Here is an 8,603-nt window from a genome sequence, read left to right as displayed (position 1 = left end):
ACCCTGAATTTTAATCATGGGAAAAGCTAAATAAGACACAAACCTTTCATCTTGCTTGATATTTTCTCTCACCACCGAACGTCATCGGTGAATTTAAGTCGATACACATAAAGCGTTGTGTTGTTTTCCGCCAAACGAGGAAGGAAAGGTAGTCTTCAATGTTGTGTGTATAATGGGAGAATTGAGTAATTAATGCCGAAAAGGCTTCCTAATCAACGTGATTTTTCTCGGTGGGAGTCTCATTGCCGATTGGAACAGGGCTATCAAAACAAGTGCGGATTAATCCACCTTTGGTTAGACAGAGCCTTTTGTGGCAATTCAACGATTGTCATAACAAACTGCTGTGCGGGCGATTCGAAAACACATTTGGACACCGCATATTCCCCATTTTGATATAACAGATTGTTTCTCGGTGGTATATTGTGTTTTTCGGATCCTGGTAAGTATTTATCATGTAAACAAGAAGTATGTAAGGTTTTAATTCTCGAATTATAGTTGTAGTCAACGAAAAATGGGTCGCGTGCATAGTTGCACGGAAACACAGTGGATGGTCATCCGCAAAATGTCCAAGGCAGGCAGCAACCAACGCGAAATCGCAGAGTACTTGGGATCATCCAAAACCTTCGTGTTTAAGGCTCTCCATAACCGCAAAAAAATCCAAAAAGATAAGACGCCCAAGGAAAACGACCGCGAAGGATGACTCTGCCATGAAACGAGCCTCCAAGAAAGATAAAAGCCCTCGGAAGGTCCCGATGCTGACGCCGAAGCATCTGAAGGCGCGGCTGAAGTTCGTGGAAGACCACTTCGATTGGATCGGTCCGGAGAAGGAAAAGCAGTGGCGAAATATACTGTGGTCGGATGAGACGAAGGTAAACCTCATGAGCTCGGACGGAAAAACTTGAGTCCATCGCCGAATAGGCTGCACTTACATGCCACAGTATACCACGAAGACATTCTAGCATCATGGAACGTTATGGTGTGGGGGTGCTTCTCCTGGTACGGGGTTGGCCCCCTGTACTGGGTGGATAAGAACATGGATCAGTACCTCTACGCCCAAGTCCTAAAGGATGTTATGCTACCACACGTTGAGTAGGAGATGTCCATGAAATGGCAGTTCGAAGCGCACCGCCAAGATCGCCAAAAAGTGGATCCAGGATAACAAAGTCGACGTAATGAAGTGACCAGCGCAGTCACCGGATCTGAAGCTGGTGGAATCCATGCCGAGCAGAGTGAGTGAAGTGATGTGTAATAAAGTTTACACGACCTGGAAGCTTTTCACGGTATAAATTTACTTGTTTTTATTTTTTTTACCATGAGTTTTAAAACCGGTCTCAATTTTTGTCGCGTCATTTTATTTGTTAAGAATGCTTAAGGAGGTATTCTAGTGTAGAGACACGAGTTTCGGACGTCTTCTATTGTAGAGACATGAATTTCGGACGTCTTTTCGAGCTCCGTAAAAATAAAACAAAGAGTATTCCGTTATATCATTATTTGTTTATCTATCTTTTAACAATAAAACAAAAATTGAACGAAGAAAAAATATTCATTACTAGAATTGTTACAAGCTGAGGAAGTCAGGAGGTTGAAAAAAAAGTTGTGCCAAGGCGTACACGATTCCAACCGCTATGGTTATATGAAACCAAAAAATCGAACATATTCTATATTAGTAGAGATGCCGCTATCGCATGAACCTCGGACAAGTCAAAAACATCTTTTTTGACAAAATGGCGGCCGTTCGAAAAACAAAATGCGGTTTAAAACGTATTTGCTTACGTTTCCCGATTTTTTAGAGGTTCATGCTGTAGAGAGATGCATACAGATTGTATTCATAGAAATTCGACATGAATCGGTTTAGTAGAACTTGAGATATCGTGTACGCAAGCAAACCATTTGTCATGACAATTGTCATGCGTAAATGCGAAAACAGAATAGAAACATACAGTATGAGACATGATGTCGACGCCAACCTCTCTCAGTTTCTATTCTGTTTTCGCATTTTCGCATGACAATTGTCATGACAAATGGTTTGCTTGCGTGTACGCCATTTTGATAAAACTCGTTTCTAAAAAAACGCGTTTGAAGTTCAATGTTATGGCCGTACCAGGTTAGATACCGCATCACTAAAATGGCACTAACTCGGTAAATAATGGGCTCTTCGGTAGGTTCTTTCTAGGGTATATCCTTGAATGCCTAAACTACAGAAATATGAAGGAAAAAAAAATATTTTTTTTCAAATTTCTAGACTAGAATGCTGCCTTAAAACGCATTTTCTAATGAATGACTATTGTTTTAATTACAGATGTTATAAATTTCTTCGAACAATGCAAATAAATTATTATGAATGGATTGAAGCACTGGATTGGATTATTTTTTCTCAAAGTTTTGTCACTTTCTTTTTCTGCTTGAGCAGTGGTCTCAATGGTTTGTCCGACACTGTATATTAGAGATGAGGCACGTTCGTCGCCCAGTGCGATCCGGCTAAGTTTTTGCGGGGCCTAACTTGCTGATAATTTATTAACCCTTTGTTGTGGTCGTTTGTCTGCTCTCAGCCATCACAGCAAGAAACCTTGCTAATCTTATATTTTACTCAACCAAGTATCAGTTTATGCTTTTCTTAAACGAAGCTTGATGTCTAGTGAACCTGTTCACGAATCAGTACGGTGCTCCTATGAGTAATAGATAACGGTACTCAGTATCAAACAAGTCACTTGTTTCACTTGTTTTTCACATTTGGAAGGCGTATTGTGGTTTGTGTGGATAGCGTGGTTGTGTGGAACAGCCTTACAACACAGCCGGCCTTGGTTCTATCCCTACTTGGCATCGTTTGGGATTTTTGTGTGTGTACAATTCCAAGCTGACATTCAGTCTGAGAGAATGAGAGGTGTGCTCCATACACCTTTAGTCTTGACAGAAGAGATATCATCCTTGACAGAAAAGATGTTTTTTTATGGTGTTAGAGAAGACCTCTCATTCTCTTAGACTGAATGTCGGCTTGGAATTGTACAGATAAAAAAATCCCAAACGATGCCAAGCAGGGATTGAATCAAGGCTAGCTAAAGTTGATCTTATAAGTATATACGAAAAGGGTTTTCTGCGAGTGAAACAAACATGAAACAACGTGAAACATTTGCTATGGCAAATGTATTACACACAAAGTCGCCTCTCGCTTAAGCAAATACTGTACCAGTATGGGTAGATAGTACATTTAATGATAGTTTTAAGCTCATTTAAAGTAATGTATGAGGATGTCAAAAAGTGTGCTAATCATTTATTTTGGGTGCACATATAAAAATTAACAAGATATAAACAAGAGTAGTACAGGTTACATGTCCCAAGAAATGAAACCTTCATCAGCCATCTCCAATAATGTTAGCTTCCTGAACTTCTGCAGATCTTTTGTTGAGTTCGACCTTTCTATGAGGGAATAAGTTCAAACAATCTTAGAACATCTTCAGGCTCAAAAATATAACCATATAATCTCTACAAAAACGTTTTCACTGATGGTAGTACATTCAGGTTCATTGACAGCATTAACAGTTCCACTGGTTTCGATATCTGTAATGAACATCACATCAGCATCAATACAATCTGAGAACCCAGCGCACATTGCGGAATTGGTTGCAACATATGACGCTATTAGCACCATCAAGAAATGCGACCGGGTTCATCCCACCAGAACTCGACCGACCAACTCCCAAAAGTTTTTGAATTCTTCTGACAATGCTGGTTGGGAATCGCGATATGTGAAGAAACAATACGATTTTGTGTCTTGTCGATACAAACGCGATAACGCGTTGTGATTTCATCCACATTGTAGACTCTTGTTGTCAACTACAGCACTGACAGAAATAAAATATACACTTTTTATACCCTGTTTCAATGACTAATAATAAACTTTTCTTTTGCAAAGACCACCACACATAAGGATAAAGTAAAGAATTCAATAGCATGGAATGAAGCATTTTGAAAAACGTGAAGGTTTGTAACAATGAATAATTTATTTATGTGGCAGTCAAGGTTGACAAAACAATTATACAGTTCAAACAGTTACCAAGAAAACAAAAAACAAATAATCCTCGATCCAGAGTCAGTACTTTGCATACCGTTCCTTGGCATCAATGACCGCTTGTAGGCGACATGGCATGCTTTCCACGTGGTTTTGCCAGTAGTGGCCATCTATTGAAACCCACGTTGTCTGCAGCGCTTTGAACGACAGATTTTCATTGGTCACGTTGGCCAGGCCAATCGATCAGCTTTATGCGTGATCCGCGAAAAAATGTTTGCGATTAGCGAGCAGTATGCTTGGGATCATCATCTTGTAGTAGGTTATGTCATTTCCAAGTCCAACTTTCAACAAGGATGACTCCAGGTTTTCCGAAAGCATGACGATGTATCTATTAGCAGTCATTATTCCGTCGATTCTGAAATCCAGCCGCTTGATACGATTGCGCTTGCTGATGAGTGAGTTGCCGTTCTGCGAACTTGTCCTTCAGTCTTCGTTGGTGCAGCCGTAGACGGATAGTTCTTGTGGATATGTTTAGAGATGGGCTCTCTCTGATGACTCGGTTCATAGTTTCGATTTTTTTCTTCCGGTACGAGAAGAGCATCCTGTTGAGGTGTTGTCGAGCGTTTTCGTCCTCGAACAAGCTTGTCGGCTACGATTTCGCGTTCCTGATACTTCTTTCATATTTTTTGTGAAGCCGAAAAGCTAATACACCCATACCTCGCTATACGGCCGCTCTTTATACGACATTTCGCTATAACGGCGCTCTTCAATTCAGACATGTTTTCGATTTACGGCCTAAAATGTTTCGTTATAACGGCTTAAAAAAATTGAGGATTAGTTCAAAAATCACAAAAATATTTGCGAGACAATAAGTTAAGCAACAAAAAATTATATACACATTTACCATTTAACGTCTAGTTGTTAAATTTTTGTTTATAGATTATTGTTGGTTTTTATACATGTATTCTGTATGTATTGTATGTTTTATGTTCATGTTATGTATGTATTTTTTATTTAAATGAAATAAATTTAAATGAATTTAATTTTTGATTCAAAAGGAATAAAAAAAATAAATGCATTTTGAATGAGAAACCATGTTACATGTTACATGTGTTTTTTCAATATTTTTCTGAGATGGTTATTAAAAATCCATGATTACCTTTGCTTTATTATTTACCCTCCATTATTTGTTATTTTTTTCCTGCTTTTCGTTCTTTGACCTGTCATTTTGACAATTCAATTTGAGAGGTTTAAAATTGCGTGTGTGCAACGGTACAAAACCCCTCGTCAACGTAAAACGCTTCTGATTCTTTCTCATTTATATAAATTCTTTATGTGAAACTAACGCTTCACTGTCATTCGTTGTGAATACGTCAGATACAGATTATATACCTCATTCACAACAGTAATAGCGCGGGAGTACAAAGTTGATCGAAATTTATAAACTAAATCGATTGGTGAATACGATTTTTTCTATTTAGTTGTAAGGAATATATTATTCTAAAAATTGAACACAACTAACTAAAAGACAGCTTACAGAACTCAACATTTATACTAAGAAAACGGTTACAAGTAGACGAATAAGTAAGGAAAGGAACATAAATTGTAAGTGAACTATGAATACGAATACGAATTAAAATAAAAATAAAAATATTTCAGCTAAAAGCTTACTCAAAAAAACGATTTCGCCTTGAGGAATCCGAACCGTCTCTGTAACATCGCGACAAGGAAGAAACTTGGTGTGAAAGAGCGAATTGTGAAAAATTGAGTGGCAAATTGGCTTAGAGCTCTATAATTAAAGTTTTTCTGTAGCATTTAATTTCTGAGTTTGTTTGAATGACAGATTGAAGTTGATTCATAGAGGAATAAGATTTCATTTAATATGTCGATTTTTGAAATTGACTCAATGGTTGAAAAATTATAACGTTTTGGAAGAAATCTTACTTACTTAATCAGCAAAAGGCCCCAGTGACATGTGCTGTACACAAAAGTCGTCTCCATTCACATGAATTTAATATTTTTTTCCAAACGACAAAGAATCTTCGATTGTATATTTTTTATATTTTTTTACAGTTTTACAGTACACATTCGCTTATTGGCGCTTTTTTAGTTGGAGTGGTTTTCAATTGGCGGCTCGCTAGTTGGAGCACGCGCCAATCAAAAAGCAATCATCCGTCATAATTGTGTGTCAGTTTTACTCTGTTGTTTCAATGCCATGTTTATTGAAGAGTCTTTATATGTTAAACTCAAAAAATGAAGGCACAGTATAAAAGTTTTTAGTCTTGCAGTTTGTTTGACAAATGTTTTCGTTTAAAAATATATATAAATGTATATATAAATATATAAACTGAATTATATCACATCCACTATTCAAAGAAGTTAATGATACTTATGTTTTCTACCATCAATCCAAATGCAGTAATCCTAATTATTATTATGGCCGCACTAAAAGACATGAAAAACAACAAGAAAAACGCGTACTTCGAAATTTCGGAACTATTGCGGTATTACTTCAGCCATTCCATGTCAAACTGATATAGTGGTTTTCAGATTTATGTGAAAATTAGTAGCTTTTTTCGTAATGGTAAAACATTGAACCTGTATTTTTTTTTGGGGTGGTTCGATTTTTTTTCGCTTTTTCCCAATTCTCATAACTTTTGAACCCCTAAGCCGATTCAGATGATCGACACATCAAATTAATTATCTAGTGAATTAGCTAGTTTTTTTTTGGAAAAATATCAAACTTGCAAGCAATTTGAATTTTGTTTTCGTAATTATTGATTGTATCGGTTGTTTATAGTTTACATGGATTCGGGACCAACGGCGCTATATTTTTTCTGTAAAACTGAGAATTTTTTTACACATTAACATTTTTACTCAAAATCAAAAGTGTTCGTTTTTCTTTTTTGAGTTATAATTTTGTAAAGTTAACCGATAGTTCGGAATATCAATTTCTTCCCCTTTTTCCTATTCTCTAAAATTCATAACATTTGAACTGCTAGACCGATTCAGATGATCGATATATCAAATTAAAGCCAATGAGCTAGATTTTTTTGGAAATTTCGTGATTAATAATTGTATCTGTTTTTTATAGGTTACATGGTTTGGGACCATATTTTTTCTTGAAAGCTGAGGAATTTCACTTAACATATTAAAAAATCAGAGATGTGTTCTTTTCCGTTCTTGAGTTATGATTTTTCAGAGTTAACATGTTTTTAAGCTTCGTTCGATCATCCTATGCGACTAGACTATATATATGCGAATAGAATTTCCCTTTTTCGCAAGTGTGAAATTATTGACTTTAACTGTTTGAGTACGGGGCAAATTTTGTAATATATGCCAAAAATCCGGATGAGTTTGAGTATATTGTATATTTAAATAAATACCATTAAACGTAGATTACTGATTAGGGAAAAAAATTGTATAAAGTAAAAAAAATGAGCAAATTAGATGTACTCTCTTCACTTCTTCATCGTTTTTATCATTTTACTCTACACATCGTCTTAAATTTCGCTCTGATAGCTTTTAAAGCGCTTTTCAAAAATCTTTTAAATCCATCGAAAAATGGATGAGCAAAAAGCGATAGAGTCTATATGTTTTTATTCAATTTGTACATACTTTATTTAGTCGTATAATTATTGTATCATTCATTTAGTTCCGATAAGAATGCTTTAAAATATTTGATCTGATGCTCTTACCACATTTTAATTTTTTTTATTCAATGTCCAGTTTCTATGGTGAAGCTTCATTCGTAAATTACTCATTTTTTATCATTGGTGGAATACGACTATAATGAATAGTCATGTTGTCATGAATAGCACAGCAAGTCATGATTACAATACCTATGGGTTTATTTTAATAATGCAAATGTTAACGGCATTATACATAAACAGATGAAAATGCATTATAATATTTATCCACAGCACTTTCAGCGACTATATGTATATTTTATTCAATTTTCAGTTCGTAATTTTTATCTAATTCGTCGTGTTTATCATGATGATGCTAACATAAATAACATTATATACCAACCTCCCACCTTATATATGATGTCTCCCACTGTTTTAGAGACATCTTAACATTATGTTCAATTTTTAGAGCGTAAACCATCTGTCATTTTTTTCACTGTTTACGTTTTCTTGCCACAAATCGTTGCCACTTTTTTTTTCTCAAGTTCCACTTCTCTTCTCTGCAGTCACTACTGATACCGGATGACGTTTGTTTTGTTTACATTCATAACACATGACAGAGCGCATGGTTTGTCAGTCAAGAGTTGTATTTGTGTATAAATAAACGATTGTCCACAGTGTTTACTTTTTTGTCAGCCTTAATGGTGCCGTTTTAACAAAATTCTTCTAATGTAATCAAATAATATAAACATTGCTGGAATCAATTTATGGAATTCAATATTACGAATAAAAATCATTTTTTCCGTAGATAACAATAAGGTACATGCCAATCTAACAGAGACATGGTGACTCTTGTTAATGAATAAATTGTATTTACTTTATTTTTGCCAGTACTGTATGTCCACAACGTAAGCATCCTTGAGATACACACCTACTGGTTGAAACCATGTGCGAATATCGCCTTCGTA

This window comes from Toxorhynchites rutilus, chromosome 3, assembly GCF_029784135.1.
Source record: "Toxorhynchites rutilus septentrionalis strain SRP chromosome 3, ASM2978413v1, whole genome shotgun sequence".
Lineage (NCBI taxonomy): Eukaryota > Metazoa > Arthropoda > Insecta > Diptera > Culicidae > Toxorhynchites > Toxorhynchites rutilus.
The sequence above is the reverse complement of the archived record's forward strand: the minus strand, read 5'-3'. Positions refer to the sequence as shown.